The following is an 8,430-nucleotide window of genomic DNA, read 5'->3' as shown; positions in this document are numbered from 1 at the left end:
ATTTAAGCAAACTCCACGTCTTGTGTCGCTAGCTTAGTTGTGCCTCTCCATACACACATATAAGCCTCCAGGGTTCTCTACCACCCTCTTTAAGGATAACATCAATGTGATACCGTGAGTATGGTAACAGTTTCACTCGCACATTATTATTTTAAAAAATCTTCAGACCACCACTGCGGCTTGTACTACTTACAGCAAACGAATGATCAAAAGCTAAGGTGTTCTTTAAATTTTCCACCCGCGACTTATGCACTTGGGTCTCCTGAACGCATAGCACGGATGGGACAAAACGCCTCGCCAATTCACGAAGCTCTTTCGTGTCGGCGTTGCCAAGGCCGCGACCATTCCAGCTTAGGCAACTCATTGAGCTGGACGGGCTCATCCTAGGAGTCCGCCAGGGAAAGAACTGCACTGCTGCAGGGCAGTCCCTTGATCAGCCCGAGCAGGAGAAAGACTGGAAAGGATTGCGTAGGGAAAGCCGACGTCAGATACCTCCGCCCGCCGCCGCAGCGTCGCGGCGGAGTCGCCAATCCCGCCTCCGTGCGGTCGTATTTAGTCGATTTTTCATGCATGTCTCGTGCGGAGCGGGCCAGCCCAAGCACAGAAGCAGCGGAGGCCCATGCGCAGTTAGCAGTAAAGAAAATCACGTTGCCAGCCTCGGAAAAAAAATTACCGTCGCATCGTTAGGGACCGGCCGACCGGACCATAGCGTCTCCGGCAATCCAGGGTTGGCGCTCGGACAGCTTGGGGAACCAAAACTGTGAATGAATATGAATATTTTATTTTATTGTGACTTGCATTATATCACTACACCGATAAATTATGCAGCACTCCCCAACCCTAAGAGTAGTAGTGCTTCAAAAATCTACCAAAATAGAGCAAAACATAGCTACTCGCGCACTGTCATGATTCACATTTCTTTTCTCGAAGCGCACAGGTAAAACTGTACGTATCCTTGTATGCTTCATATTGTATATTGAGCTAGCAGAGCACATAATGAACTAGATATGACAATGCAACATCAAGAAATTAATTTCAGTCATTGGTTAGGTTTTTTTCTAAAAGTCATACGTTAAGTTGAATACATTGTGCCACACATGCTATGATAATATGTACAGATTCACTGACCAATCAGATGAAGGGAAAGTGCAATAGAAAGCTGTGCATGTTTCTCGTTAACAAAGCCATCCCCAAACTAAACAGAGATAGTAAACTTGCCCTCTGTAGTCGTACCCTTCCCTCAATGCTCAGCTTTCACTTTAACATCTCCATTAGGCAAAGTACCCTGGGACTGAGCCAACCGCTTTGCCTCCTGCACAAAAATGGGGAATTATGAAGTTATGCAACAAGAACAAATGAGGATTTATTCTAACCACCGAAGCAACAGCTGAGGCACATCTGCACATGTTACAATTACCATGTTTGACAAACTTGGTTTCTAGAAACCCTAACAAAGCAGCAGGATTTTATGAAATCTAGATTTTTCTCATAGAACTCAGTCACTTCTCACCTTTCTTACACTAAAAAAAGGGCGTACCCAGTGCAGAGAGCTCCCGCTCTGTGCGGGGTCTGGGGAAGGGTGTCAGTGGCGAGCCTTACCCTCGCCTGTGCAATGCGAGAAGACCACGACTCGAACCCAGGGACCTTCCGGTCACAGGCGGTAAGACTCTACCGCTTGCACCAGGCCCGCCCTTCACCTTTCACTACAATTGCTAATTAATTCAAAACAAATAGGAGCATATGGTAACTATCAGCTTCTGCAGTATCGTGAAAACAGCTCGATACCAGTTGGTCCTGTTGAGTTAGTTGAGTTTGTGGACATCTCAGGATAAAGAAAAAGCTCTGCCTGCACAGGAACTGCGCAATACTAGCCAGGACCCTGCCACAAGCAGCACCTTACGAATATAATAAGATGCCGATTGCAGAGAAAATCAAGTCCAGTTGATAGAGAGTGATACTCAGTTATCTAATATCATTAAAATTCCAAAAGAATTGGCACTTAATTATCTGTTGAATCTTAACACCAACAACATTGGTCTAATCTTAACACTAATGGCAATGTTCTAAAAGATGGCCACCTACCCCATCCCGCCTAAGAAAACTAGTAGCCCCCAATAAGCGCTAGGTATCACTGCAGCCTACAGCAAAACCATGCTATCAAACATTTAAGGGAGATTAGTCTCCTTGCCCCTGCTCCAAAGTCTAAATGTGATTTTTCCTTTACTTTTCGAACTTTGTGATTTTGCCCCTGTATATTTAGGACCTGTTTGTTTCAACTTATGGCTGACTCCTGCCAGCCCGAAGCCAGAAGCTGAAACAAACAACTGCTATTGAGCTGATTTTTGAAAAGCTAGAAAGCTAGCTTCTGAGGAAATGAACTAAAAGCTAAAAAAGCACGTTGAGAGGAGCTTTTCTCGCTTTTGGTGTTTCAGAAGCTAAAAATATTATTGCAAAAGCCAATAGCAAAAATCAAACAGCCACAAGCCAGAAGCCAGCTATTGAGACAAAAGCCCAAAAGATGCAGCTCAGACAAATAGGCCCAACCGAAGGCACCTTTGCCCCTATGTTAGACTCTGTTAGTTGGAGCCGGTTTAAACATATGAAAATATAGAGAGGAAAATGGGTGATGGACCATATTGTCCCTAGCCTTATCTAGAAGGCTCTCTCCCCCACGAGGCTGTTATCCTCTATCCTCTAGTTCTTTCAGCGGCTGTGGCAGCACAGGGCAGCACAAGAGCGGTCGGGGCAGTGCAGGACCCACCCCACCCCCCACCCCGCCGCGCGCGGCATTAAGGTAGCAAGCACGGCGGCAAGGACCGGTTTTGATTAGTTTGGCAGGGGCTGGGTTTGTGTTCTGCAGGGCTGAGATCCGTTGATTTGTGTTTCTGTTTTTATGCCTAACCTTAGACTCGTGCCTGGATGTACTGATGCACTGAAAGTTTGAAACTGTACAGACAAGTTACATTACATTGTGAGTTTGCTGTACTGAATACTGATGCCCTGAAAGTTCAAACTGCAAACAAGTTCCTATGTCTGATAGCCAAGTTCCATACAGGCATGAAACAACTACTACATTCAAAAAGCTTGGTCTATAATCAGACCATAATGCAAAACTTAACTGAATTTTGCCTGCAGATTCTGATCCATTAAATGTCACAAGAAGATTTTACCTAGTACATCAAACAGACAACCTAAAGACCTGTGCATTGTTATGTTGCTACCGGTTGAGTAAAGGCATGCTTTTACCTAATACAAAAGAATTACTTGGTTCAAAATTGATCATGCATGTTTTATGCATATGTTCTTATGCACACGACGGTTCTAATTACTCCCTCAGTTCCAAATTGTGAGTCATTTTAGCTTTGTCCTAAGTCAAACTTCTCTAGCTTTGACCAAGTTTATAGAAAAATGCGGAAACATCTACAACGTCAAACAAGATTCATTAGCTACACCATGAAATATATTTTGATAGTGGATTTATTTGATATTGTAGGTGTTAATATATATTATCTATAAACTTGGTCAAAGTTAGAAAATTTGGACTTGCGACAAAACTGAAACGACTACAGCTCAAGATGGAAGGTATAGTATTTGAAACAGTATGCCGAGAAGTAAAGACACATAGGGCAAACCCTACAACACTGCCTATTACTAATGGGAAATGGACAGTCAAAATAACAGGAAATGGATAAATGATCCAGGTAGTACTTGCATAACATTTATTATCTTTTTAATCATTTGTTAAATGATTCTTAGAAGACACTAAAGAAAATATCCAGATAGATAGATAGATATCAACACTGTTCTGGGCACACTACAAACATGGCATGATAAGAAAGTCCACTCCAAGGAGCAGTCACAAGACACCCGTCTGATATATAAACATTCAGAATTTGAGAAATGACCCAAAGCATTATGAGTAATTGTGTAATACTGCTGTCAAAATTTGCACAGATTTGAAACATATGCAGATTTTGTGGAGTCTTCTTGTCAGAACTCTTTACATATCTGCCAGAGTACAAGCCAAACATTATATGTTAAAATGGGGGTAAAATCACCGAGTACTTAGAAAAGAAGGGGCAAATTCGCATGGGCAAACTAGTCTTTTTTAGTTTTTACACTTCAATTGACACTGTTAAACCCCCTTAACGGAATAGGGGTAATCACTGCCTTCGTTTTGAAAACTAGGGGCAAAATCACCAAGTCCAAAAAAATGAGGGCAAATTCACCATTAGACTTCAAGGTGAGTGCATGAACACAAATTGGTCCTATAAACTTAAAATAGCTTTTAAATTCACCTACAAATTTGCCCCTGCCAACATTTAAACTCACTGGAACATGCTTGAACATATAAAGTTAAAATAGAAGTTTAATATAAAGAAGTAAATTTGGTGCCAGTTATGGGCCTGTTTAGCAGGGCTTCCACTCCCTGATTCTCTGGTAGAAGTGATTGTGTCTGATAAAATCATTTGGCAAGCTAACTGTGAAGTGATTCCTGAAAGAGAGGATTGTGCTGGAATTGTCCATAGTACCCTTAACTGTCTGTATAGCACAATTATCATATTTCCATAAGTACAATTAATATGAAAAACTCAGTTTTTACAAACTACATGTGCATAGTGGTGTATTTATCAGATCAAATTGAGTTAGTTCATACTCCCTCCGTCCTGAAATATAGTGCACTGTGATTCTAAAATTTGTACTGAAATGCATTCTAAGTAATGACTATGTCTAGATTTGGTAAAGTTTGTTAAAAAAGAAACCATGACTTGAGGAGAAACTCCTAAATTGGAATAATCCATGGGTACATACGTCAATTGAGTGTTCCCTTAAGTTGTCTTAAAATTTTTAGAATGCACTATATTATAGGACGGAGGGAGTAGTAATAGTCTTGAACTCTTCATACAGTAACATGAGATCATGAACCATACTGTGCATGAGTTAGAGAATTAGATCAATGGATTATCCTAAGTGATAAAATACATCCCAAAAGAATATGCTTTTCCAAAGCTCATACATAGTCATCCAGCCTGGACAAGTGGAGCAGTGCAGCTTGGACAGAAGATCTTGGCCTGCGGAAGGGAGTCGCCAGGTCTCAATCTGTAGGAAGGGGCTATCGAGGATTAGTCTGCAGGAAAGGGATGAAGGCACTCCTGGGGAAGGGTGTGCCGGTGAATCTGAGGAATGAACAGCCGGCGCTGGACCTGGTCAGGGATGGCCACTGGGGCTGATGCGTTGGGAGGGAGTGCAGGCACCTGGAGAGGAGCGTTGGCAGCGCGGACCCCGTGTGGACGGCCAGCGTCACTCCCGGTCTGACTGGCGGCGCGGTGGCGCCCAACCGCGAATCGCCCTCACATGGAGACGACTGCTTGGACTTTCTCCAAGTGGCACAGTGAGGATAAATCTGTGCGGAAGGGGTGCTTGCTGGCATTTCTACCAGTGGCAAGTGTGGGTAAATATCCTTCAACGTGTTCCGTAGGTCTCTAATGACAAGGGTGGAGAGCAGACGTGAATCCATGGGGAGCAGGTTTTCTGGGCTTCCAGGTGCTAGTACAAAATGAGGAATCGATTCACGTATGGAGCAGCTCATTTTTTACCATTTGGCTGACTAGAAGCAATTCTTAGGGAAAAGCTGGAGCTGGGAGATACCAAACGACCCCTAAATTAAGCAGCATAGTTTTTAAAAAGGCAACTTATAGTTAAAGGTGTATAATGTTATCAGCAGCAATCTGGGCCCATTGGGCTGGGCCGTGAACTGTAGCACACCTCCCTCAGGTTAAGGGTTAAGTTAGAGATATGATCAAATTTGTTAGTAGTACATTGGATCTATTCCTTAGGAGTCAAGTAATCCTCTCTATGTAAGGAGATGAGATGTATCACTCAAGGCAAGCAAGAAACAATCAATCTAGTTCCAATCTTGTGTTCGTCCCTCTCATCTATAATCTAGACTTCGCACCGACCCCACCAGGCCATCTTCCTGGTGGTGTCTATCCCATCATGGGCACTGGCCATGACATATATATAGGTTGGTTTCGTCCCTAAATTAAGCCAGAGATATCATTTTATCAACAATGGCGAAATTTTTATTAGGCTCGATAAACAGAAAAGTACATATTGTTTGGATGCTATAGAAATATCAGACAAGGCCAATCGTGTGTCCACTTACAGCAGCAGAAGTAGCACGTATCTCCCTGTATGCTTCTACGTCCTCAGGGAAAGCTTGTTCAAGCTCCTCAAGAAGATGTTTCCGTAGGCTCTGAAATAAACCAACTTACAATGAAGCAAATTCATATTTTTTATAATCAGATGCAACAAAAGTGAATTAACCCCCAGATCGAACACGGAAAAAAATAGAGTTGCTAATTTAGTTATAGATAATGCAGTGTTCACATAAAACAGTGCCCATGTGATCACCAAAAAGTCCACCGATCAATTTTATACTGTTTGTATGACTGATAACCATAAGGTTAAACAAACCAGGACCTTGCAGGCTGCAGCCACATATGCCTTGCACAAATGATATACTTAGTTTCACGTAAGAATTTCAATATATCTAAATCAATAAGTAATAAACAAAGATAATACAATGTCTGCTACAGCATGAGCAGTACTGTACTACAGAAACTTTTGAGGCATTTTTCACCTAAATTTATTAGAGAAGATTATAGGAAGTCATGAAAAAAGGCTGGACAACTGACAAAAAATGATTATGGTTTTTAACAACTGACAGACTGCTGCTTTTCGAAGAAGGCAAAAGAGAGACAGGAAACTGTAAAAAAATTCAGCAGGATCAAATAGGTGGTTTCTAATGTCAATCTACAAATAAGATAAAGAAAGCCCTGTGCTGCTGAAATCCAAGAGACCATGACAGGAACACATATCTGTATTACCTGACACTAGTAATTTCTTATATCGCAAGCAAGTAAGCAACATAAGCATGATTCCAGACAACAACAAAAAAACACTTAGGCAATTGTAGTGATGCACATTACTCATTACAAGAAACATGGGTTTTGAATAGCATGGAATGATCTAATCTTCCTTATCTGACAAAGAATTGTAACTTGTAACAAAACAAAAACAAGGCACAGAATCGTCATTAATTGAAAGTCAGACAGCTGAACAGCTCCGTGGCTCCACAGCTAACTCCTAGTACAAAATTGTCTACATCGCATGTAAATGTGTATATACAATCCTAATTCTACCCAGCAGCTCCATGTCAACCAATCTCTGCAATGATTGAGAGGATCCAATGCATCCATACCTTGAAAGCGTCAGTCTTGCCCTTCGTGATCTGGTTCTTGGCGATGCAGCTGTTGAGCACGTCCCTAGTGAACTCGTCGGGGTTCTTCCCATCGTCGATCAAACTAACAGCACACGAACCATTTATAACCGTACCATAGCACAGGTCAAGATGAGTGAAGCTATGAAACCGAGGATCTCACTTGACGACCTCCATGGGCACCTGGATGTTGCACCCCTCGGCAAGTTTCTGCATCGTGTCGTAGCTCGGCCACGAGCGCATTCCTGAGCCACGACGCACGCAACAGTCAACAGCAACGCAAACCCTAAGAGTTACGGCCCCCACACACAGAAGCGCGAGGCAAAGCCGCAGCCCGCAGGACAGGGCGGAGCTGAATAGAGTGATCTCAGGCAACTCACAGGCGCTGGAGGAGGGGGAGCTGGGAGGCAGAGTTGAAGGAGGAGACTTTGAGGTTGAGCTGGTGGAGCAGGCCCAGCGTCTTCTGGATCGAGCTCGTCACCTGCGCCAGGTTCTGCTTCGACGCGTCCTCCGGGCGCACCCCTCCGGTCCCCGATGCTTGGACGCCGTTCCCTGCCGCAGCGGCGGCGGTGGCAGCGGCCGCAGCGGAAGGGTTCGCGGCGGCGTTCTCCATGGTGCTGCCGGAGGTCAGAAGAGGTGAAGGGAGATGGGGAGAAGGAAGGAATCGGTCGGCGAGGAAGCGGAGCCACCGGACGGGGTCACCATCGAATGTTCTGGCCGAGCCGAACCGCTAGTGGGCTTGCATGTCCAAAGTTCTCTCGATTGTTTTTCTTCCGATTTGAGCCCATGTCACTTGGGCAGCTGCGATATTCGGTCCGCTGCTGATTTTCCTACCACGAGTGAGTCGCAAAGCGGGCTTGCAAAGTTTGGGCCAGTGTTGAGTCTTGGGCTGAGGCGGCTGACCTTCAAGAAGGCCAACTTACAATCCTCGACGTTTCATCACTTCATTAATTACCTTACTTGTCGAAAAAAGTACATTTTATTTCACAGAACTATCATTGTAGTCTAATTTTTTTTCTCAAACTTCAAAACCTGATATTCTTAAAACCGTTTAAATTACCTCCTTGTCTTAGTTTGAAGTGGTATTGAAGGTGGTTTTATCTTTTTTTAATTAAAGAATTGGTAAATACTTAACCTTCTATAAATTA

The 8,430-nt window shown here is 43.5% G+C and overlaps 1 pseudogene; it reads right to left on the bottom strand.

The window, feature by feature from the left end:
• Positions 1 to 1,021: 1,021 nt before the first annotated feature.
• Positions 1,022 to 7,988, bottom strand: LOC136550044 (mediator of RNA polymerase II transcription subunit 10b-like; annotated as a pseudogene).
• Positions 7,989 to 8,430: the final 442 nt, after the last annotated feature.

Source organism: Miscanthus floridulus, chromosome 4 (genome assembly GCF_019320115.1).
Source record: "Miscanthus floridulus cultivar M001 chromosome 4, ASM1932011v1, whole genome shotgun sequence".
Taxonomy (NCBI): Eukaryota; Viridiplantae; Streptophyta; class Magnoliopsida; order Poales; family Poaceae; genus Miscanthus; species Miscanthus floridulus.
The sequence above is the reverse complement of the archived record's forward strand: the minus strand, read 5'-3'. Positions and strand labels throughout refer to the sequence as shown.